At 45.3% G+C, this 25,184-nt stretch overlaps 2 pseudogenes; both read right to left on the reverse strand.

Moving 5' to 3' along the window:
- Nucleotides 1–5,867: 5,867 nt before the first annotated feature.
- On the reverse strand, nt 5,868–13,942 carry LOC136548990 (microtubule-associated protein TORTIFOLIA1-like; annotated as a pseudogene).
- LOC136550223 (uncharacterized) lies at nt 13,765–22,668 on the reverse strand (annotated as a pseudogene).
- Nucleotides 22,669–25,184: the final 2,516 nt, after the last annotated feature.

The following is a 25,184-nucleotide window of genomic DNA, read 5'->3' on the forward strand; positions in this document are numbered from 1 at the left end:
TGACGACTGTTATGCTTGTAGAGCAAGACGCGGAGCTTGGTTAGTTATGCCAAGTCATTGGTCAACTCCAGGAGGAGGACAAAAAAGCGTCTAGGCGGGTAGAGAAGCTGGCCGAGGAGCTAAAAGGTGAGTACTTCATGGTCGGAGTTATTGCTGAAGTGACTTCTTCGTTTGACAGATCTTTTGGTGCCTGTAGAATACTATCGAAAGACTAAAGCCCAGTTCAACATGGTGGAGCAAGAGGCACAGACCCAAAGGCAAAAGTTCGATGTTGTGGTGGTCGGAGTCAGGCCGATGCTTGATTGCATCGATATGGAGGCAGCTCCTCAGCCCAACGACAAGCTGCCTCATCCGGACACCATCATCGATAGGTGCAAGGCTGCGTGGGAGAACTTCAAAAGCTTCAACTACGACGCCACTATCTTTGTCGTGACCCATGCTCTGGCAGTAGTCCGGTCTCATTACCCTACCATCGATCTATGAGCGATAGGGGCTGGATTTGCTAGAGGCACTAGTGTGACGAAGCAGCAGGAGCTGGAAGATGAGGTAGAGGATGTGGCGAAGAGGCTGGCCGGAGACGTCGACCTGTTCGGCGAGGTGGATGGAGAGAGCCAAACATAATGACCTGCTTAGAGAGTGATCTGTAATAGCTAGAGAAGATAGTTAAAACACACGAGTGTGCAGACAATCATTTATGTATGTGTATAAATGTTGCAAAGTGACATGTGCATGTTTATATAGTTTGCCAATATTTTGTTGAAAAATTGTTGTAGTTTTAACCCTAATGCAATTATACATAGTATAAGTAGCATCCGAGTAGTTAGTTCATTACTAAGCTCTTGGCCTTGGCTAGCCCATATTCCATAACGTCGAGCATGGAGCCCGTGCACGTGTAGGAGGAACAGACGTGACCAAGGAACTACAGCCGACCACCCATAACACAGAGCACGGAGCCCATAGCACGTGTAGGGAGAGATCAGAGACTAGGTTTTCTCCAAAGAACATAGAGCGGAACGTGTGCTGCTCGGCGGTTGGTGAAATATCTTGGAGATATGGAGAAACATGGTGGGGCGTTTATGGAGATCATGTATTGGAGTTTGTTAAGGAGTAACTTAGAGCTGGCGACCACAAATAGAGATTAAATCATAATGGAGAAATAATGGAGACAAATTATGGCGACCAAAATTTCATTCATTATGGAGTGAAGAATACATATCTGGAGCATTTCAAGGATAGAAACGTATAAGGTGCTCGATGTGCCATAAACTGGGAATATCGATTCTGTCCAAGTCACATAGCTAGTAAGACCCTGCTTGGGTAACCTCTTTGACCACATAAGGCCCTTCCCAGGGGGAGGAGAGTTTGTGCATCCCTTTAGTTTTTTGTTTTCCACGGAGAATGAGGTCGCCGACAGCAAATGAACAACCTTTGATGTTGCGGTTGTAGTATCTCCGCAAGCCTTCTAGGTATTTGGCTGTGCGGATGCAAGTGATCAGGCATTCCTCTTTGGCCCTATCGACGTCCTCTGTCCAAACAGTTGTGGCTTGCTCTTCATTATAATGTTCCACCCTAGGTGCTTGAAAGGCAATGTCCACTAGTAATATGGCTTCTAAGCCATAGACCAAGAAATATAGAGACACACCGATGCTACGACTAGCTTGAGTGCGCAGTCCCTAGACCACAACTGGTAGCTCTTTGAGCCATCTGCTCGGATGCTTTTCCTCTTTCTGATATAGCCTCTTTTTGAGTGCATCAAGGATCATGTCGTTCACCCGTTCGACCTGGCCGTTGGCTCAAGGATGGGCAACGGAGACGTATTTGATGGAGATGCATCGGTCTTTGTAGAAGTCCCAAAAATGATGACCAGTGAATGTAGTTCCGAGGTCGGTGATAATGCTATTCTGGAGACTGAATCTGTGGATGATGTCTTCGAAGAGCTCGACTGCCTTCTTTGCAGTAGCCAAAACAAGTGGTTTGTATTTGATCCACTTGGAGAACTTGTCAATGGTGACATACACGTACCGGAAACCACCTGGCGCTGGCTTAAAAGGCCCGATCATGTCCAGTCCCCAGCATGCGAAAGGCCAGGAAGCTAGGATGGTCTACAGTTCTTATGCCGGCACATATATCTGCTTGGCGAAAAACTAGCATCCTTCACAACGTCAGACGAGATCATCTACGTCGGTGATGGCCATGGGCCAGTAGAAACCAGCTTGAAAGGCTTTGTCGACCAGGTTTCTCGAGGCCACGTGGTTGCCACAGGAACTAGAGTGAATTTCTAGAAGTAGTTTCACTCCCTCTTCTTGGGTGATATATTTCTGCAGTATCCCTTACTTGGTACTTTTCCTCATCAAGTTTTCATCTACCAGCACGTAATGCTTGCTTTAGCGGATTAGGCGTTCAGTTTTAGTCTTGTCGACGGGTACGTCGGTGCTGGTGAGGTACTTGATGAACTGCTCCCTCCAGTCAGCGGTCGGTGCAGGTACTATAAGTACCAACTGCTCGGCAGGGAGAATTTCTTGAACTTCCTTCTCTTCCTTAATAGACGACATAAAGAGGTCTTGAACGAAGACCCCCGGTAAAATCGCAGCGCGAGAAGAACCCATTTTAGATAGGTGGTTGGCGAGCTAATTTTGATCTCGTACCATGTGGTGGTACTCGATACCGTAGAACTTCCCTTTGAGTTTCCTAATTTTGGCGCAATATGCGTCCATCTTCTCACTGGAGCAGGACTAGTCTTTGTTGAGCTAGTTGATGACCAGCGCGGAGTCACCATATACCATGAGGCATTTGATGCCGAGCTCAATGGCTATACGGAGTCCATGGAGACATGCTTCATATTCGGCAGCGTTGTTGGAGGCTGGAAAATATATTCGGAGAATATATCGGATCTTGTCTTTGGTAGGCGTAATGAATAAAATGTCAGTGCTAGCACCATTGATGTTAAGGGCGCCGTCGAAGTACATCACCTAGTGCTCAGGGCAAGTAGCGGGGATAGGCTCTTGGATCTCAGTCCACTTAGCGACGAAGTCAGCGAGCGCCTATGACTTGATGGTAAGCCTGCTTCTGAATTCAATGGAGTAAGTGCTGAACTCAACAGCCCACTTGATGATGCGGCCGTTGGCCTCTTTGTTGTGGAGGATGTCCCCTAGAGGGAACTCAGTGACCACGGCGACCTTGTAATACTCAAAATAACGGCGGAGCTTGCGTGACATGATTAGAATAGCGTATAGCAGTTTATGAACTTGAGGATAATGAGTTTTGGGCTCATTAAGGACCTCGCTAATGAAGTAGACCAGACATTGCACCTTATAGGTGTGCCCGGCCTCCTCGTGTTCGACGACGATAGCTGTGCTAACGACGTGAGAAGTGACGGTGATGTAGATTAGTAGGGTTTTGTTTGGTCGAGCACCGTCATGATCGGAGGCTTCGTTAGAAACAACTTAAGTTGCTCGAAAGTTGTATCTACCTCCTTCGACTAGGAGAAGTGCTCAGAGACCTTGAGGAGTTTGAAGAATGGTAGTCCCTTTTCACTGAGGCATGATATAAAGCGGCTGAGAGCAGCCATGCAGCCTGTAAGCTTCTGTATGTCCTTTACACAAGTTGGCTATTTCATGTTGGTGATGGTGGAGGCCTTGTTAGGGTTGGGCTCCATGCCACAGGCGCTGATGATGTAGCCCAGGAGTATGTCAGATGGAACTCCAAAGATGCACTTTGAAGGGTTCAACTTCCATCTGTACCTTTTTAGGTTGGCGAAAGTTTCTTCGAGGTCGATAATGAGATTATCGACGGTCTTGGACTTGACGACCACATCGTCGATGTATGCCTCGATGTTATGGTCTATCTGTTGATTGAGGCACATCTGGATGGCCCTTTGGAAGGTCACCCCAACGTTCTTGAGTCCAAAGGACATGGTGGTGTAGCAATATGCACTAAAAGGCATGATGAATGACGTCTTGATCTAGTCGTCTTCCTTGAGGGATATCTAGTGATAGCCAGAGTAACAATTGAGGAAGGAGAGCAGTTTGTAGCCAGCGATGGAGTCTACAACCTCGTCTATCCGAGGCAGACCGAAGGGGTCTTTTGGCGATGTAGAAGTTGATGTGCTTGACGCGGTAGTTGCTAGCCATGTCGAAGTGTACTGGGAGGGTGATCTCTCTAAGCGGTTTGGATGCCCTACCAGGTACCATACCCTAGAAGGAGGAGTTGGAGGGTGCGAGGTCTCCTATCCTGAGACCTAGCTCCTTTAGGGCTCCGGCGAAGAGGAGGTTCAGGGCGCTTCCACCGTCGACGAGTACTTTCCTGAAAAGCACTTTCCTGACGGTTGCATCAAGAACGAGGGGGAAACACCCTATATAAGGGATGTCCGCCCACTGGTTGGCCTTGCTAAAGGTGATGGGGACCTTGGACTAGGGGCGATAGCTGGGGTTAGCGATGGCGTCTTCCGTATTGACGGCGAGCACCCAGCGGGCGGTGAGCTTCCAATATCTTCTGCTCTCGGCGGTGGCGAGGCCACCGAAGATGGTGGCAATCACTTTGTCATGATCCTGGAAGGCGTTGTTGTTGCCCCTAGGTGGTCGACGGCCTCTGGCTCCGTCGTTGCTGTCGTCGTCCGGTTTTTTAGCCTAGAACTCCTTAGCCAAGTCGAGGCAGTCCTTCATCTTATGCTTGCTATTTTTGTGGAGAGGGCATAGACCTTTGAGGATCTTCTTGTACTACTCATCATAGTTGCGCTTGGCGCGAGGTTCGTCAACGGCGGCGACGATGTGGTCTGGTTGGCGGCGGCGATATTGACCAGATTTGGACCCTTATAGCCGATCACGGCCACTGTCCTAATGGTGACTGCGGTTGCCGTAGCGACAATCGCTATGGCATCGCTCATCGGGTCGCTCGTCGCTGTGGTGAGTTGGTGATGAGTGCCTGCATCCTCGTTGAAGCGTACTTTGGCCTCTTCGGCGTCGACGTACTTATCGGCAGTTGTAATCACCTCACCAATCCCCTTAGGCGGCTTGCGATTGAACTTGGAGCGGAGGTCACGGTGATGGAGTCCTCGAACGAAGGCGGTGATGACCTCTGCTTCCGTGATGTTGGGAATAGAATTCCTCATCTCGGAAAAGCGTCTGATGTAGCTACGGAGGAGCTCGGACGGCTTCTAGTAGATATGGTTCAGATCGTGCTTGGTGCCCGGCCGAGTACATGTAGCCATGTAGTTGTCGGTGAAGACTTTCTTCAACTCTTCCTAGGATTCGATGGAGTTCGAGGAGAGGCTTGTGAACTAGTTCATCACAGTTGGTGTGAGCATGATGGGAAGATAGTTCGCCATGATGCTGGTGTCTCCCCTGGCAGCGCGCACATCAGTGGCATAGGCTTGTAGAAACTGTGTGGGGTTCATCCGTCCCTCGTAGGGCTCTACCCTAGTGATTTTAAAACCACGGGGCCACTGGAGTGTTCGGAGTGACCTTATGAATGCTCGGGGCCCTTTGGAATCGTCACCATCATGATCTACGACGTTACCGATGTTGAGTGGCTGGAGGGCTGAGTTCGGACTACCGAACTCTTGCTTGTATTCTTGACAGCGGCGTACTTCTTCTTTATGGTGAGAGAAACGGCGCTCGTCGATATGTCATTGCGTGTCTTAAAGATTGTTGAGGTGAGCTCAGACATCCTGGTCGTGTTGGCGAGGGTGGTTGACGTGGTTGCCCCTAGCTCCCCCCTAGAGAGGTTATCCGTCATCGCGGTGCTGGTCGGCGAAACGACTTCAGCTGGGGCGGTGATTAGATCTTGGCGTGGTGGATCGACGAATCGAGCTCATCGAGTAGGAAGGTCTCTGATCCTGGTGGATCTCGTTAACCTGGTAGTGCACCGCTTTAAGCATGACGGCGACCTTGGCGACCTCCGGTGTTTGCGGGAGCCGGGCGAGCTTGTTGGCGGCCACGACCAAGTTGGCGCTTGGGGTTTTTGTAGACGTCGTGGCCGTCAACACGGATAAATTCATCATCGAGGTTGTGTTGGAGTTGGCGTGGCCTTCCTTGCGAGTCAAGCTGATCGTTGCGAGCAACCTCGGCTAGCACAAGGGCAGCTTTGTTTGCTTGGTGCTGCGCACGATTGGCGTTCATGTTAACGCGGGCGTCGCGGTCCTCATCGGTTTCCCTGTCCCGTGGGGGGCTGTCGACGCTGACGTTGAAAATTCTGTCTCCATGGAAGGGAGGGAAAGGAGGTTGTACGGTGGTGGTTTCAGCGACAGTCTCCGTAGAGCCCTGGGACTCGGAGTCTGGATTTTTCTCTAGGATGGTTTGGAGGAATGCTTCGGGGCGTCGGCTGACATGTAGCATATTGACAGCCGGCGAGAGCTGGTCGACGATCTGATCAGTGAGAGGGTGGATATCTCCCACCTGGTTGGCTAATTTGCCCCTTAGGGCATCTTGATAGGCGACGGCGACGCTGGCGAGCCCGAAGGGTAGGGCTGTAACCCCTAGAGCTTCTTGGTCTACCTTCGATAGATTTGAATCGGAGGGTGGTCGGCGCTGGACCAGAGTGGTCAGAGCCAACTCTACGATGGAGAGGCAATCGGCGAGCTTCTGGCCAACTTGAACGATGGATGCGATCAGATCGTCGTTGTTGATTTGCCTCCTCGGGTAGCGGGGAGCGTTCGATGAATTGTCGACGAAGATGACCTCGGATTCGGTTTTGAGATCGGATCTACAGTCACAGGTGTTAGGGTGATCGGCGCAGTATTGATCTGCACCGGCTCGATGAGCTATCTGACTCCGTCAACCTTGATGATCCAGGAGATCCATCCGATCGTGAAGATCTGACCGAGATGTGGGAGGGACGAAGAGCCTGCAAAATGTACCATCTTGTTCGACATGGAAACAGCACGCACACCCCTACCTAGGGCGTCAACTGTCGATAGAATATCGTCGGCAGTCCTCCGAGTGGTATCCCACGAAGGTAGATTGATCGGCAGAGATGCGTGTAATTGAGAACAAGAAGGCAACAGAGACACACGAGTTAGACAGGTTCGGGCCGTCAGCACGACGTAATACCCTATTCCTGTGGTCTATTGAGTTATACTGGGTATCGTATGATATTGCGTGTGTTTGGAGGGGTCCCTGTCCGCCTTATATAGTCCGGGGGGCAGGGTTACAAGTCGGTTAGATCTATGAGATAACCGAAAAGTAATAACATATTACAGGAATCATGTGATCATACGTATCCTAACAGATCTCATAGTATCTTTAGGATATGTTCCCGGTGTCTTGCGGGACGCGACGAGCAGCGTCGTGCCCCGCAAGGCTTCGTCTTGTGGGCTGGACCGCTCCTAGGGGCGCAGCCCATGTGATCTACCGTGGGTATCCGGGATCGTACCCCCACACAATGTAACCTTGATAAGTTGCTGCAGGTCGATGCGCCAGGATTAAGCTAGCTGCTTCATTATCTGCATGGGTGTCGCTCCCTCCCAGTCATCAGGCAGCTCAATCACAGTAGCTTCATGAAGTCCCACTAAGAGGTCCCGCACTCCCGCTTTGCACCTAGAGGTATCCCGAGATAATCAGAGCCGTTTTCCATTACCAGATCAGTCAACTGCAACACATTGAGATATCTTTTGGTGAGTCAAGCTTTCAGCTCAGAAATGTAAACCAGATTACCAGACAACGCCAGAGCCAGAGATTTGAGTACAAAAGGGAAATAGTATGTGCTAAGGCCTATCTTTGCAAACTTTATTTGTCTAACATACTCTAATGTTTCATGTTTATAGATTAAATACAACATCTATCCAGCTTAATCAACCCATGTCAGGGCATACATAGATTATAGTAATGCATTGGTTTCACCTGTCAATTGAAACAGCTGAATTAGTTCAACCTATACAAGCATGCAAGCGCATACCTGTTGTCCAGGTCGAAACCTCTTAATTATCATTGGGCAAACAAAGGAGAACATAAAAACAAGTTTCACCAAATAAGAACCCATCTGTTTGGTAAAGAAAGCATCAAATATCCATCACATACTTCACTACAGTTTCCCCTTCAACCTTGAGCAATCCAGTAAAACTGATGGGCCTTCATTCTAGACCAAATGAAAAACCAGGATTCTGTTTGAGGGCAGAAGGACCAAAAGTCAATCAATAACAGTTCAATGCTCTAGCCAAATGAATTTTTACCAAGATATGCTTCGAATGCTTCAGTACTTCAATTCACTAGCTAACATCGACAAATTAATTCAGTCTATCTGGCATTGCTTGACTCTCTCATTCTCTTGAAAAAGAAGCCATTATTTCAAAACATAACTGTTCAAAATGATTTATCGTCATAGCTTGTTAGTCAGCCATGTCATTCAACTTCTACTATTTGGGGTGTTTTCGTGTTTATCGCGACAATAATGTTGTGCAGTTGTTTTTGCTTTCTCATGTGTGAACTAATGTAATGTGCATGGCCAGGTTTGGCTGAAGGATGCTTAACATTTTATCCTAACAGCTATGCTAATGGACTGGGATTAATCACTGGAATTCTAAAAATTAGCTTGTTAGACATGCCGTTATCCTATTACCAAATCGTATTGACTATCAAAGTGTCAGTCACAAAAAGTACTTAAGTAAATGCAGACTAAAATGCATCTTAGAATGCTGCAGTCTTATGATGAAAGTGAATCATTAATTAATTCAGCCCAGTTCTGAGGAAAAAATGGCTGAAAGTTTCTTCCTGATATAATTCTCATCAATGACAACATCAATATATTCCTGCAAAGGGATATAGTAGATTACCTACTGAAGCCAGTTCAAAGCTATGTCATAGAAGCTTTCTTCCACGAGAAACTGCCCCACGGCATGTAGGACTTCAATTGCAACCTCATTTGAAAGTTGATCAACAACTGGTCCAGTTTGCTCCATCAACTTTACAAGTAATTCAGCATCACCAGTTGAAAGAACCTCAGCATAAGCAGAGTCCATATCATCAACATGAACAGCATCCATTGCGCGAGTCCAGGCCTCCCAAAGTGGGCCTCTTTCATCCCCTTGGTTGTCATCATTCAAAGCTTCTCCATCCAGTTCAGGAATAGCTACTCTTGCAGCAGCCCCTGAATTTCCATTATCTTCACCAGCCACTCTAATAGCTTCCAGCGTTGCTTCATCTTTTGAGGCCCGCCATGCACTTCGGGCAGAAGGACCCTCACCAAACCTGAAGGGTCCCTGCCCTTTATCCCAACCTCTCCGGGGACCCGCTTGATCATTACTCCGTTCATTTCTTGGCATCCTATTGTCAGATGAAACAGGATCTAATCCTCTCCTTGCATTCGTACCATTTCTTGAACCAGAATAAGCATACGAGTCACACGGTTCAGAATCCGGTCTCCAAGATGGGTTTTTCGTGCCAGAAGCCATACCATCTGCACAGAAATACCTTTCTGCAAATCCCATCCGTCCATCACCACCCCTTCCAAATTTCGAATTAGAATATTCATGGAAGCCATTGTATTTAGATGATCTGCCAGGAGACGAATCAAAGCCCAGCGCTGGACCACAACCTCTCCTGCCTGACGAGAGTGATATTTCCCTAGCCATTTCCTCAACAACTCTCTCAAGACCACATACTCTGTTCTCTAAAGTAACCATGCTGTCATGAGAAGCTCCCATGAAATCCTGAAAGTTGAAAAACAAGCGATGTTCTATAGTTAGCCCAAAAAATGTCTAGTAAGTTTAAATTTGTCCACAAAATCAGCATGCAGTCATACACCTATCAGCTGCTATAGTCTCATTTGCAATCTAGATAAAAAATTTGAGCATACCTAAAGGAAGCAGGAAGCTAAAGCACGTATCTGAATTATGCAACAAAGTAGTCAAGTACCATATCAGGTAGGCACAAAGCAGCCAATTTTCTTTCCAAAGATGTACTAGAAAGTTATTTTTAAATAACAAATAAACTAGGTAACAGAGCTCAACGAGCTGAGCATGAGTAAGCTTAAGGCTTGGGCAACCTCAAGTTCAAGTTTGAACCTCAGTCTGAGGTCAGCTCTATAGAAGCATGAATAAGCTCAAGCTCAGCTCAATAAGGACAAAAGCTTGCATTATTGCATGTTTTTTAGTTGATTATATGTTAGAGTACTCTTGAACTCAAAAGGCATTAAGGCTCCAAAACTCTAAAGATGCACGTGCACAAATATATCTTATAAGCTCAAACAAGTTCAATGCTCACTAGGATATGCATACATTAACATGGCATATGTATATCTTCAAGCCTAATTAGCACGCGCCTGGACGCCTAGTCGCCTTTTAAACATTGGGCATTGGGGATCAAGCCTAGTAAAGGCTTGTCGGGCCCAAGCTTTCAGTATTTGCCATACATGTAAAAAGCTTGGTCCACTTGCTCTGTTGTTTAGTGACAACTCTAGTCTCTGTATGATGGCTTAAGGAAAAAAAACAAACGACAACAAAAGGTGGCCAATGCTGACAACAACAAGAGTTATAATTTCACCTGCATAGTTTACTGAGTTGAGGAAGTCTTATTTGCAGAGACTTAATAGTTAACACTTCTGATGTTAGTTCCTTGTAACCAATCAGAAAGTCTGTGATATCCATTTCTAGATTCTTCTTAGCAGCAAACAGGAAATGGAACTTCAAACATTCCAGAGAAATAACGATAAACTAACCTGCAACATGTTCATGAGACTAGTTTGCTGTCTAAGTGTGTCAATTGTCTCTCTATTGCTAGCCAGTTTGTTTTATTATTTATGAAAGGGCCTTCTCCAGGAATGTTCATGGTTGCAGCAGTGGATTCTTTTGTACTGGGTTCACCCCTATCTTCAACATCAGCTGTCCTAGCTTTTGTGTCTTTGTTTCTATTTCCCCTTTGGCCAGCCCATTTATCCCGAATATTTTGAAAATTAGAGCTAGCATGCATTTGAGTTAGATTTGCTTCATCTACAGCTGATCCATTGCTGTCAGCTGGACCAACAGGATCATCATCTTCTTCTGTATTGTAGAGTCTTGCGGGGGACTACAACCTCAACTACCAAGTCATCTGTTTTCCCTGTCTCAAGCTTTGGAAAAACTTTGGGTTCAGTTCCCTGTCAGTTAATGTTGGTCTTTTCTTCAAAAGAACTGCTGCCTTTTCAGCTATGCTACTGCCCTTCACGTTCTTACTAGGTGAATCTGGAGAGGAATCATCGAAGGATTCTGATTTTCCACCTCTTTGCGTTGACCTTCTTGAGTCCAGTTTCCCTTCACCATCAGCTAGATCCTTATTTCTACCGTCTGCTGCATGTAAATTGTTTTACATTAAGTATGAAATAGTAAAACCCTCAATGATATAGTACAATTGGTAAACAAACAAACATTACCATTTGCATCCTCTCCAGTCAACTTTTTTCCACAACTGTATTGCATCAATCATGCTATCTCTGACAGGCCTTACCTGTGAGAAGAATATGATGACTATGACATATGCACCTTGTTCGCTTGTTGGTTTCAGTCGGACTTATTCAACCAGCCAATAGTGTTTTTCTCTCACAACAAATCAGCACCAGCCAGCCCAAACCAGCCCAGAAACCAACCAGGCGAACACGCCGATGAATACAAATGTATGTATATTGTGGCCATCTGAAAAGGTTTCATGAGCAGCAATAGGGCCTCAAACGTAGATGGGGCGCAAAGAATTCTAGGTTACCGTATCAAAACGGCAAGCTTCGAGAGCAGCGATGGTTGGAGCTGTTCCATCACCTATCAAGTGACCGGAATGGGTAGCAAAGTGCCAAAGACACATAGGCCCCGTTCGGCTTACCCCATATTCGGTTTGTTCGGCTTCTTTTTTCAGCCGGAACAGTATTTTTCTCTCACAACAATTCAGTCAGGACAGTGTTTTCAACCCGTTTCAGCAGCTGCTTTTCTAGTAGCCAAATCGCTGTTCTCAAGGCAGTCACGGATACTTTGCAGAGTCTGCTGCATATTCTGGGAACCGATTGCTCCCACCTGAAAGGTGAGATATGAACAGATACTCAAATTATGAAGCCCAATAACCATAGTGATAGTTTCACATAATAGCCTTGTAGAATGGCATAACCGCATCATAAGCACAACGAAACAATACTAGCATTGATGGAAATATTGTCATGATAAAACTACATAATGCTCCTGAATCATGACAAAACTACCTAAAGCTCCTGTAGGTTTAGCACTGAAATCTTATATGAATATAACCAACAAAACTCAAAGAGGTGAGCTGGAACCTTAACCTTACACATGATCCATGTTATCGTAATACAGATGAATCATGTAAAAGTAATAATAAAACAAAAGCCACAAGTACAGTCCAACCTAGCAAGCTACATGCTACTTGTAAATCAAAGTCAAAAAAAGATTAGAAAAATATCTGAAACACTCAAACACACTCCAATACTAATCAAAAGACTAATGCACGGCCATCATCCAACATGGCTCACACAGCCAACAAGTAATAGGATAGACAAAATGACTGGCTTCTGCTGTCTCAGATAATACACAAAATAATAAATCAGGAAAAATAATTTTAATTGAACTCTACATCATATCTCTACGTCTCATAATCCATGGTGAAACTATAAAGAGAGGGAGAGATGTCATTACAAGGTCAATTAAGCTCCCATTTATGGACCTCACAAAATCACAACAATATGATATTTTCCATTGTCCATCAAGTCAAACAGAATCAAGTAAACCCAGACTCTTGTTCTCCGGGAAGACATCAAGCGTTGAACTTCCACATTCACTCTATCAGGAGTACATTGTGATCACAGTGCTTATGCTTTAAATTCCTATCTCCATTTGCCATTCTCAGTAATGATTCACCAGCAGTTCGAAAACTTTCTAGTGTCAACCCTACACTTTTGTGAGATACAGAAGCCACAGTACCACAAAGCAGTAGTGAACCCGCTGGAAGCCCTAACCTGAGTAGTGGATAACATTCATAGCCCCACACTGCAAGTAACCTACCAAATAGCAAATTCTTGACCTGCTCCATGAAGACCAAAACCTTACCTGTATTTTCCATACCTAATACCTAATAAAGTTATCAGGAAATGCACAGGCCACGACCAAAACAATATTATGATTCAAACTAAGAGCACCCACCTGAAAGACAAGTTTTATAGGACGACGATTAGACATGCTATGTTGTATGTTGTAGAATATTGACCTACGAAAAGACGACATGTTCAATAGATAAGTATCGCAGAAATACGTATGTTGCGTTGGATTTGCAGTCATACAAGAAGGATCGAGTTCGGAACGATGATATACATGATAGATTAGGGGTAGCACCAATTGAAAAAAAAGCTTGTCCAACACCGGTTGAGATGGTTTGGACATATCCAACACCGGTGCGTAGTGGAATCCTAAGCCAGGATAGTAACGTGAAGAGAGACAGAGGAAGACCGATGTTGACTTGGATAGAGACAATAAAAGAAGACTTGAAAGGATGAAATATACCTAAAGACTTAGCCTTAGATAGAAGTGCTTGAAAACAGCTATTCACGTGCCTGAACCTTAATCGCTTCTGTTGGGTTTAACTCTAGCCTACCCCAACTTATTTGGGACTTAAAGGCTTCGTTGTCGTTGTTGTAACTAAGAACATGAGACTTCAAAATAACCCATGCTCCTAGTCTAGGATAAAATTCCACCCTAAATATGACATGACCAATAATTAGCAAAGCCTTGTAATATCTAGTATTCCTTGAGCAAAATCATGGAACAGAAGGCACGCTCAGAAAATTTACCTGTGCCAAACTTCCCATGCCGCCGAGCAATGCCACCTTGGCTTGCACGCCCTGTCCACCGAGCAACCTGCACATCCTAGGACCGAGCTTCCCAAAACATCCCGATGGCACCGGGCCCAGGACCATCATCACGACGATGGAATGGCTTGATGTGCCACCGTCACCGTTTCAAGAGGCCTAAGCAGCGCACCGGCATGTCGGCCAATCACTCCAACAAAGAATGACAAACACAAGCATCACAATTCACAAGGGAAACTGGACGATTTAGCGATGGCCAGAAGGAAATACCAGACAAAAATTCAATCCAATCTAGTGGTCTCCAGTTCATGGATGCAACTGTAAATGCAAGGTGAAAAGAATGACACGATCTCTGCCTACATGCCCTATTCACATTTCCAAGGGACAATCGACGCACAAAAGTCCTACGGGGATTATTACAAAATTTACTGTATTAAGGGCCTATCTATTGCCTGGCTGCTGCTGGCGGATTCCCCTTGTTAGCAGCACCATTCACGGCTGTGCTAGCCTGGTTGCTGTGGTGGTGGATAGCCGCTCTGTTCGCACCGTCAACAGTTGCACTAGCCTGGCTGCTGGACATTGGTATCGCAGCCCTGTTAGTGTTGTTCATCGCAGCGCTAGCTTGGCTGCTGACGATGGATTCACCACCCTGTTAGCACCGTTCACCGGAACACTACTTCGGCTTAGCCTGGCTGCTGCTGGACGGGGATTTGCTTTGCTAGCACCTTTTGCAACCACGCTAGTCTGGCTGCTGGCTGGTACTCCAGAACTGAAAACCGTGGCCACTGTTGGTTGTCATTTGGTTACCTTCTGTGTTCACGGCATGCTTCAGGGGAGGCGCTTGCAAGCAGGTACAGGGGTGGCTGCCCCTCCTTACTAGTGTTTTATTTGGGGCATTGGCATTGACTGTGTCAACAATGCCACGTTGGGTCCCTGCTGCCGAATGTGAGCCAGGAATTTTAGTCTTCTTCCCAGTTGCTGCCACTGCAGCAGTTACAGGCTTACCTTTCCCAACCACAGTTAAAGGGTACCTTTCCCCTCCCGCAGGAATCAGTTTCTGTGGGCTTCTTCTGGCTGCCAACAAGACCTTGGGCTTGGGAAAGCACTGTCGGTACACTTGCTTTTATTCAGATCATCCATGTTAAGTGTCCTCCTTGAGAAGCAACATATTGATTCAAACTCTAGCATGTCTTTATCTTTGGGATCTACTATCTCAACCTCTAATGTAATCTGGCTGCTTTGATTTGGGTCCTTGGTTTCTTGTTGCATTGCCTTGGGATCTGTGTTTTCTGGCTGCTTTGCCTTGAGACCGTGGTTTCTGGGTTGCTTTGCCTTGTATCCACAGTTTCTGGCTGCTTTGCATCGACACTTCTGGCGGCTTTGCATCTTCAGGAAACAAGTCATCTATCGTAATCACACAAAATTCAGAGTCATCCTCTCGCATGGGACAGGTGCTAGTGTGGTACTCAATCCTTCTTAGTTTCCAACGAACGTGCCCCAGCAGGTGGCCCTGAGTGATTAACTACAGTAACTCCTGAAAACACCATGAACTGCGCTAGGATTTAGAGGTTCTAGGTGCTGGAGCCCCCAGGTTGTGTTCCATGCTCAGCCACAATCGATGCCTTAGAGCTTGCAGAAGATTTCAAGATGATGCTCCTAGAGATTTATGTGCACAACATTCTTAGATTGTGCGGCTTTTAAAAAACTTGCGAAGTTGAGGCTGGTGGCAAGTCGCCCCACCAGCAGCAATTGCTGCTGCTTGTATTGAGGAAGGACCGATGGTGGATTTGGCTGAGCTGCTTGCTTCTTCCCGTGTCTATTTGTAGCATTTGACAATTTTGGCGTCGCAGCTTGGACAGGAGCTTGTTGCCCTTGATGAAGCGGAGTCTGCACTTGAGCTGCCACACGCAGAGGCATAGCAACTGGGACTGGGACTGGGACTGGCAGTGCCAGTGCCGATGCCGGTGCCGGTGAAGGGGTTGCTGCAGATCTTACTTCTGGCATCTTAGGAGCAAACACTGTAGACTTAAGCTGAATGCTTTGTTGATAAGCTCCTGCATGCACAATTTATGTAAGAACCACAAAGACAGGACAGGGTTACAACAGCTGCGATGCGTAAACAAAGCCGCAGAACAATGCTTCAGTTGCTGATAGCATAGAAACATTATGCTAAAATATCAGCTTTCATGGCGAAGCATCAAAACTCTATAAATACCTGATCTACGCATAGGACCGACAGCCAATGAAAGTGCCTTGAGAGCTGCTGATCTTCCTCTGAGCCAACAGAAGCATGTTTAGTGCTAGCAGGCTTGGTTGATCCTCTGACGCTTTAGCGCCCATCTTGAAAGAATGGTACATATTAACCTTTTTATAAAATACTCTAATGTACAATATCTACATTAGGATAAGAGGAATTCTCAAGGCAACACCAAAATAGTAAATACTACCACCTCCGTCCCTGAATAAATCAATTCCTAGACTTTCTTAAGTCAAACTTTTCATATGCTTCACCGAATTTATAGAAAAGCACAATTAATTATGACACCAATGAGAACATTATGAAATATATTTTTGGTGTATCTAATAATACTAATCTGGTGTCATAAATCTTGGCACTCTTTTCTATAAATCGATCAAACTTAAAAAAGGTTGACTAAGACAACTGGGATGGAGGGAGTAGTATTAAAAGCAATAAAGCATAAAATAAGCCAACCATTGTACCTAGTAATAAGAACAAATAAACATTGAACTCCAGGATATAAAGGTACAGGGAAAGGTTTGATGGTAGATCTGGGAACCCAGGCGTAAGACATAATTATTCAGTAAAGCAACAGATGCATGCATATGGACACTCTGCGTCTCTGCCATTTAAGTATATTCGAGAAGTATGCAACCATACGTTAATATGGCTTCACGATAATTCCCGACACATGTAAATAAGGATGCAATATGGCAGAATAGTGCATGCTATTACACAATTAACAAGGTGAACACAGTATTACCTGAGATAACTGATCAGACGTTCTTGTACTATCGAAGTTACATTTATGCAAAACATCCTCCCAATTTCCTTCACCATACTTCTGCACACCAGCTGCTAGGTCTGCATCCTCCTCTTTAGACCATGCTTTTGACTTCTTTCTCTTTTAGAAGCTCCATTTGGATCCAAATGACCAGGAGAGGGTCCTATATGAGATGACTGTTTTGAATTGGCAACAGGACCTGTAACATTTGTTATACGATGACTCTGAGCAAGCTGTTTCTCAGATGGAACCCGCACTATCTTTTCATTTTGGGTGTTCAGCACAGCGGATTCAAGTTAATGCGATGACCAGAGGCTTGCTCACGTGAAGATCCGGATATTAGCGCCTGCAAAATGTATTATGTGTTAAGAGTATCTAAGGTACCAATAAATTAGGAATGCATATAACATAACAGAACAAGACATGATAGCATAATAACGCATTACGAAACCACATAGGACTACTAACGAGTATCAAACTTACATGATTCTTTCCAGTAAGTTGCCATACAAGGATAACATTTTATTTTCAATAAACCAAATACAATGGACATTTCATGTAATTCTGCGTAGATACTCCCAGTTACAGAGTTGACATAAGCAAGCACTATCAGTCCCTCACTAAAACCCTCCATTTCATCTCCATTTTAGTAGCTAAGTTTTTGCCAAGCATGACACAACCCTCCTCCTTTATCAGGGCTTGGGACCTGCTATGCTGAAACACCATAGGCACCCCAACATAGGCGGAGTTCCCTCACTAAAGCCCTCTTTGGATACAAAGTATTTTTTATGGAATTCTGGGAAGATAATAGAGAGAATTCTGTATTTGGCACTGAAACAATCAGTCTTTCGTATTTGGCACTTAAAAATTCGAACTTTCTTATCTGGCACCAAGTTAAAATTTCCTTCCTTGTATGGCACTGCCGTCCAATTCATCCATTCATCTGTTAGTTGACTATTTTGACCGTGTCAGCTTTTTCTTACTGTGACCAACATACCCTCTGTTACTCACGCATCCAATTTCCCTCGACTTCCCAAGCGGCCGAACGCTCCTGTAAAAAAACACCAAACCCTAGATTGATGGGAGGAGAGGATGATGGAGCAGAGGATCTCGCGGCCGGCAGCGCCCAGCACCAGCTGTGCGTGCCCTCTGGCGGGGCGACCTCACCCGGCGGAGCCAGGCCGTGGCGCGGTTGCGGCGGCGTGGCGTGGAGGTGGCGCAGCCCCTCCGGCCAGCCCAGCGTGGCAGAGGCGGCACGGCGGCAGCTCCCGGCGCACAGGCCACAGGGCAGCCTCCCTAGGTCAGATCAGGAGGATTGCGGGGGCATGTTCTTGGATCTGGAACGGGATAGAGTTTTCTTGCACTTGTTATTTCTGAGATTTGCAATGCTTTTTTTTGTGCTAACCCAGTTCAGCTGGCTACATCATCCAAAAGCTTGGGAAGACAAGCAGTGCCCCCAGCGAAGTCCTCTTGAATAATTCGTAGTTTCGGTGATTGAGCGAGAAATATGAGTACTTGTATACTTCTGATGTTCAATTGTGGAGAACTCTAGATGATTGGTTGTGACACCAGATGCACAAACCTGTATTCTAAGCATTTGTGGAGAAATATCTGTTTGTTGTTGTCTTCATGTCTTGCGATGATCTGAAAAGAATATAGGACTGACCAAACTGAGATGAGCGAGCTGCTAAACTGCATCAAACAATTTCTGACCAAGCTAACTAGACAGGGCAAATCCCTCCCGTGCTAAGCCTACCCCAGCGGGACCTACTCTTGCCTTAGAATTTGAAATTATTTATTTATTTATTTATTTATTTGCACACTTCGATTATCAAAATCCCATGTTTTAGTTCACAATATATTTGTGGTATTTATAGTTTTCTTATTTGACAACCTGTCCATCTATTATTTCCCTATTGGGCATCATGTATTTCTGCTACAAAGAAGGGCATTCATGTCATTTTACCAGCCACTTGACGCCGTTACTAGCCCAAATGGACGGCGATGCTATCTAGGGAAGGAAATTTCAACTTGGTGCCAGATACGAAAATTCAATTTCTTTTAGCGCCAAATGCGGAAGACTGATTTGTTTCAGTGCCAAATACATAATTCTCTCAAGATACTATGGTTTTGCAAAATACATTGGTTTTCGAAAGGTAAGTGGTGTTTGGATGAAATAGTACTGTAGTTTTTAAAAACATGCGTATTGCTAAAATTGTAGTCTTTTTAGAGTTCTAGAACCTCCAGTCAGAACCCCTTTTTTTCTAAACCATGATTTTGCGCTACCAAAGTTCTTCAAAACAACCAAGTAATGAACACTGAGCTACCAATGGAATGATGTTTGGGGCATATCATCTGAGGGCAGTTGCAGCATCCAACACCTTCACATTACGGAACCTTAAATCAAGACTTTCTTGAGACATTCTATGAGACCCATCTTGTAAATTAATAATTAAATAAAATGGAAGTTCATATTCATAAATACTGAAAAGGAGAAATAAATGTCAGCGAGCAATCATAACAACTCAATTTTCATCAAACAAAAACTTGCAAGTTTTCTTTTTTATTTATAGAAAAAAAAATCAACTATATTTCATTGCCATCTGATATCTAGTGTTAAAGTGAAGCTTTATCCTCCAGTTGCTAATAAGGCATCAATCAAACTTTTGAAGAGTCAACATTGTGTATCAACCATAATCTAGAACAGACTCAGACTGAGAGCTATATGCCTAAATGTTTGTGCACTATCTAAAATACTAAATGCATACCAGAATAACTATTGGCTTATCCAAATCAGGGACCAGGTCAGCTGCTATACAAGCTGAAATATCAGGCCAGACCATCTGGCCTGTAATAGCCTAATAATAGGTATATGTAATAGCACTATCCTCGCTAGCCCAATCAGCATCCCACCTAACACCTGATCACAGTCCTTTTCAGCCCATGACCATTGACAAGCACACGCCCACATGTGTAGCAAGCATCATCATTCACACCAACGTTTCCCTCTGGCATCCGGCCCTGTTCCTCACCCAAATCCCAACATGGCAAGCTACCAGCCACCCCAACCTCTTGCCCACCAATGAGCAGCCCCTCAAACACTACTGATGCTCCCACCACTGGTTGTCTCTCCAGTAGTCCAGTGTATGCCTACCTGAGCCTGAGGTGTGCCTCCGCTTGTTACTGCCTTTCATGGCTGTAAAACTGCCATGACTCTTGCTGCCAGGCATCACTGCCACCTACTCGGCGTCATTGACCGTTGCATTCCACCCCCTGCTCAACCAGACTCCAGTTCTCTCAACTACCACACAAGCTGCCTCTAGACTTAAGATTTGTTCTTAGGCCAGTCTCAGTGGGAATTTTATCAGACTTCATTTGCATTTAATAAGCTGACACATAGGTGTTTTTGATGATGTGTGCAAGCGTTTTTAAGAGAGAGAAGAATTGAGTTTCATGGGGACGAAACTCTCTTAGCATGATTACCATCTCTTGAGTCATAAAATTAAATGTCTATGAACCATAGAATGAAACTTTCCATTGGAGAGTGGGTGTTTCATCATGTTTCATTTCATTCTATATGACATGGTATCTTGGAAACAACGCTATGAAACTCTCCACTGAGATTGGCCTTATTAGTATTTGAATTTCAAAATATTGCATCAGTTTGTGGAATCAACTCAATCAAGTGGCGCTTATATAATCATTCTGGATAAGATTGCAGTAAAAGATTTGTTTGAGCAAGCCAATCACAACAGCGCACACTTCTGAATACTTTTTTTGGATAAAAGGAACAACGTTCCGGGCCTCTACACTTACGAATAAGTGTATGCAGCCAAACACTTCTGGATACTTGATCATGGTAAAATAAGTATTGAAAATGGCAGAGCAAATGCTACACAAGCAGGTGCCTCGCGCTCATCCTGGATATTTTAGAGCATCAAAATCAATTCAGTGAAAAAAAAGAGAACAGGATTTGGCATCATGCATTCAAAAATCAAAATGACCATCCTACTGTATGTTTTCCAAACAAAAAGTGATACCTTGGCTAATGCAGAGGCCTCAGATAAAGCTTCCTTGGTCGGGATGGGATTGGGTTCAAGCTCCAATTCCAGGTCACTGTCATCGCCCTACCATTGTCAAGAAGATTGAACATAAAAAATAGGTATAGCACCAATTACGGAAGGAGCAGCCAACACAAGAACAAACTGAATTCCTGTGCGTGCTACCTTAAGATCCAATCGATCACCATTACAGGAATCCCAGCTACTTGACGCCTTGCAAGCCAATCCAAAAGGGGGCAGCAAATCTAGGCTTTGAGAAGTGGGTAGGATTACAAACCAGAGGCTGGTCGCCGGCGTCGACACTATCGTCTAGGTCGTGGTGATAGGCGAAGTGGCGCCAGAGCATCTGGTACTCGCGGGCGGAGGTGATCCCCGTGGCCGACTTCCCAACCACCGCCCTCCAGTCGATGCGCCGGCCCTCCGCGTGCTGCGCCACCTCCTGCAGCGCCGTCAGGATCGTCCCCGGAGCGTACCTGCAGAGGGAGAAGGATTGCAAGCGGTGCTGTGAAGTAAAACCCTAGGCGAAAGCGAGCCGCCCGGAGGGGGGACGGGCGGACGAAAGGGGCGGAGGAAGGACGGACGGACCTGTGGAGGAGGAGGTAGACGTCGTCCTCAGAGAGGTGGCGCTTTCGCTTCCCCTTCCCCGCCGCCAGCGCCGCAGCTGCCATCTCCGACAGTTCGGCGCTTGGTGGGGCAGCTGCTGTTCTACCCTTTCGTTGTACCCTTTTATTCTGGGCCCTGGCCCTTGGGCACTGGAGGAGGGGGGCTGACAGCTGAGCGCGTCGAAAGAAGGAACCCCTCTGGCTGCCCTCAGAAGTGTTGCAGCTTAAAGAGAAGTAATTAGAGGTCACAGACGCAGCCAGAGCCAGGCACCCTGCTCGCCGCCACCGCGCCCGCCCCCTGCTCGCCGCCCCCGCCGCTACTCGCGGCTCGCCCACGCCCGTGCGGCCGCGCCGGTCCGCCGCTGCCTCGGCGCCTCCACCTCCCGTGTGGCGTCGCGCCGCCGCCGCTGGCCTGCCGGGTGCGCCGCGTTGCCGCCGCCTCCGAAGGATAGGGTTAGGATTAGGAGCTGGTGCCGTGCGGCTGGGTGCCTGGGTGGGTTTTTTTTTTTTTTTTGAGAACGGCCTGCGTGGGTGTATGCGTGAGGCCGTGACCCGTGAGGCCGTGACCCGTGAGCTGGGTGTACGTTGGATTGGTGGGCCGGTGGGCTGGATGGGTGAGGCTCGTTTGCCCGGGCGGCTATTTGGACTACCGTCCAGGTCGACAGCCCCGAGCCGTTGGATGAATGGCGATGACACCTGGTTGGATGGAGCCGCTGGAGGACCAGATAGTGGCGAGCTGCCGAGGACTGAGGTCCTCCCGCAGGTGGCGATCGCCGCCGAGGCCGCTGCCATGGGAGAGGCGGCGGTCGCGCTCTGCGATGTGCTCACCGTCTCCAGCACAGACTTCATCCTCGCCATCCCTCACCCCACGCGGGCCTCGCCGCACGTCTTCCCGCCCTCGTCGTCGCCTCCGCCTTCACCGGGGGCGACGTCCGCTGCTCGCCGCGCGTCCCATGGGCGAGGCCTGCAAGGGCGCTGCCAGTGGGCCCCGCGCTTCGCGCACCGCAGCGCAGCGCCGTCGAGGCGTTCGACGACAGGCTGCCCACCGTGTCGACTGCATTGCCCTCACCGATGAGGTTTGGTTGCTGCACTCTCCGTCTCTTTCCTTTCCCCCTCTCCCAACGCCGCTTGGCCTGGAGGCTGCCGCAGATGCTGCGGCATGCGACCATTGAGTGACCAGGGTGAGTCTGCAACGACATGAACAGAATAATTAAGCAAGGAAGCTCGTGAGTGGACAAATTTATCATGATAATTTCTTAATATAATTTTGAACATAAATTTATATAAATAAATTTTACGAGTAATATACTTATACATGTATTTTTGTTGTCCAACATAATTTATTTTAGATAAACTTCTGAACCTAAAATTGTTCATAGCATATAGAAGAAAGAATTGTCAATTGACATGAAAATTTTTAAAAGAGGAAAAGAAAGAAGAAAAAAAGAGAAAAATAAGTGAAAATTGCAAGGACGTGGGGATTCGAACCATTGGTCAGAATGGAATTTGTTGGTTAATACTAGAGATCATGCTAAAAGTTGTCATCAACATAGGTTTAATATTAAAGCTCTCTCTTTTGATTTAAAAAGAGTCATGATAAAAAACTTATTGTGGATAAGATTGTCTAATGTGGAGGAAAATTGTATTAAAAAATGTCACGATCAAAAATTATGGGTGATAAATTGTTTATAAATTATGTCAAGAAATGTATTTGAAAAAAAGTTACGATAAAAATTATGGTATAATAAGTCGGTCCCAGCAAAATGTTTCACACAAAAAATGTGATTATAAATGTATAACTTTGTAACTTTTTTAGATAAAAAATAAAAATTTATAGAAATGAATCTTTCAAAGAAACAAGCAGAAAATTGGGCGGTTGTTCCACTGTGCTTTTTTTTTAGTCTCGCGGTCGTTCCCTTTGTTGGTTTTTTCTCTTCAAAGAACGATCGCTAAAATGAAAATTGGGCAACCTAAACATGTGAAGGGCCGACCCGTATAATACGCCCCAACCAGAAAACAGCTGCAGTTGTGGCAAGTCGGAACTGTAAAATAAAACAGTAGAAGTATACGTGTACGACTGGCAGACATGTTATCTACAGTTGAGATAAAATAAAATTCAACAGCATCCCTTTTACATGCAGTAGCAAATTCACTTTGCAATTTCAGAATTACCATCTGGCATGTGGCTTGCAAATCAAGAGGCAGCTTACAAAGCCAACATCGTACACTATCACAGCTGACGGTTTCTGCGGCAGATAAGCGAGCTAATTCTGTTTTGTTGTGAAAGAAAAAACACTGTAATACGGCTAATAAGTCAAGTTGATAAGTTCAAGCGAACAGGACGAGTGGGCTTCATGTATTAGCCTTTTGACCACCGTCCCTGGTCAGTCCTGGTCAAAATACGCTTTATCTTCTGGAGAGAGGAAGTAAAACATATGGCAATGCCAAGCAGATGAAACAAAGTTCACCTCTTGATGCCGCTGTCCTGTAAAATGTGTTTAGAGGATATCATTTTTTACATCCGTAGGCAACTTCTATACTAGTACAAATAGGATCCTGGCAACGCCTTCTATTTGCTTTGAAACATCTAAATAGTACTTCATCCGTCTCAAATTATAAATTATAAGTCACTCCAAAAATTTTGGAGAGTAAAAAACATCTCAAGATTGACTAAATTTATATAATAAGATAATAATATTTATGATACCAAATAATAAGTATCATTAGATTCTTCATTAAATATATTTTTATATATCTATTTGATGTCATAAATATTTGTATTTCTCTCTATAATTTTAGTTAAACTTGAGATACTTTGACTCTACAAGATTCTTATGGGCATGCTCGCTTGAGCCTTTTCGGTGTTTGGCCTGCAACTGTACAGCCCAGCTGCTAGGACTGCGGCCCAAGCATCTGCAGCAGCCCAGCACAGCCCATCGGCTGCGCCTCTTATCCGGTTGCATTGCACCCCGCAAGTGAGTCCAGTAGTCTAGGGTTTGTAGATGGTCGTCATCCCTCGCCTAGCGCATGGGGCCAGACGTCCGGATGCTAGTTTTATCCATAAATTAATTTTATTCCTAATCAAAGATATTAACAATTTAGTGATCGGAGTATTTATTTATAGGAAAGAATCTAGAGTTCAAAGAGCAATAATATTATATTTATTATTTTATTTTTATTTATAGAAAATTTTAGAGTTCAAAGAGCTATAATATTACATTTATTATTTCTTTTTTATGTTTATATAGAAAAATCAGGAGAAAGAAAAGAACCAAAACGGAACCGACGAATAAAAATAGAAAAGAAATCGTGGGTGGCTAGGCTAGCGTTTCCATTTTTGGCTGAACGTGTGGTTCACGAAAACCCACTTGGACGAGGGGTTAGTGGAATTTTTTATGGCAGAAATACGTATGTGGACGAAAGATTTTGTGGCAGAAAATTTATCTCTTTATTAATAAGTATAAATATTTTAGAGGGTCAAATATTCATTTATTGTTATCATATTTTATAATTAAAAAATTAAATTTTTCAAATGACCTCAGATATTTTTTTAGAGGCTCAAATATTCCGCTGATTGTGAGCGTGCAGCAATTGCTTGGAGCCGAATTCCTGTTGCAACACTTAGGCCTTGTTTAGTTCCTCCGTCTAAAGTTTAGTCCCTATTACATCAGATGTTTGGACATATACATGGAGTATTAAATATAGACTAAAAAATAATTAATTGCACAGATTGT

Source organism: Miscanthus floridulus, chromosome 4, assembly GCF_019320115.1.
Source record: "Miscanthus floridulus cultivar M001 chromosome 4, ASM1932011v1, whole genome shotgun sequence".
In the NCBI taxonomy this organism is placed as follows: domain Eukaryota; kingdom Viridiplantae; phylum Streptophyta; class Magnoliopsida; order Poales; family Poaceae; genus Miscanthus; species Miscanthus floridulus.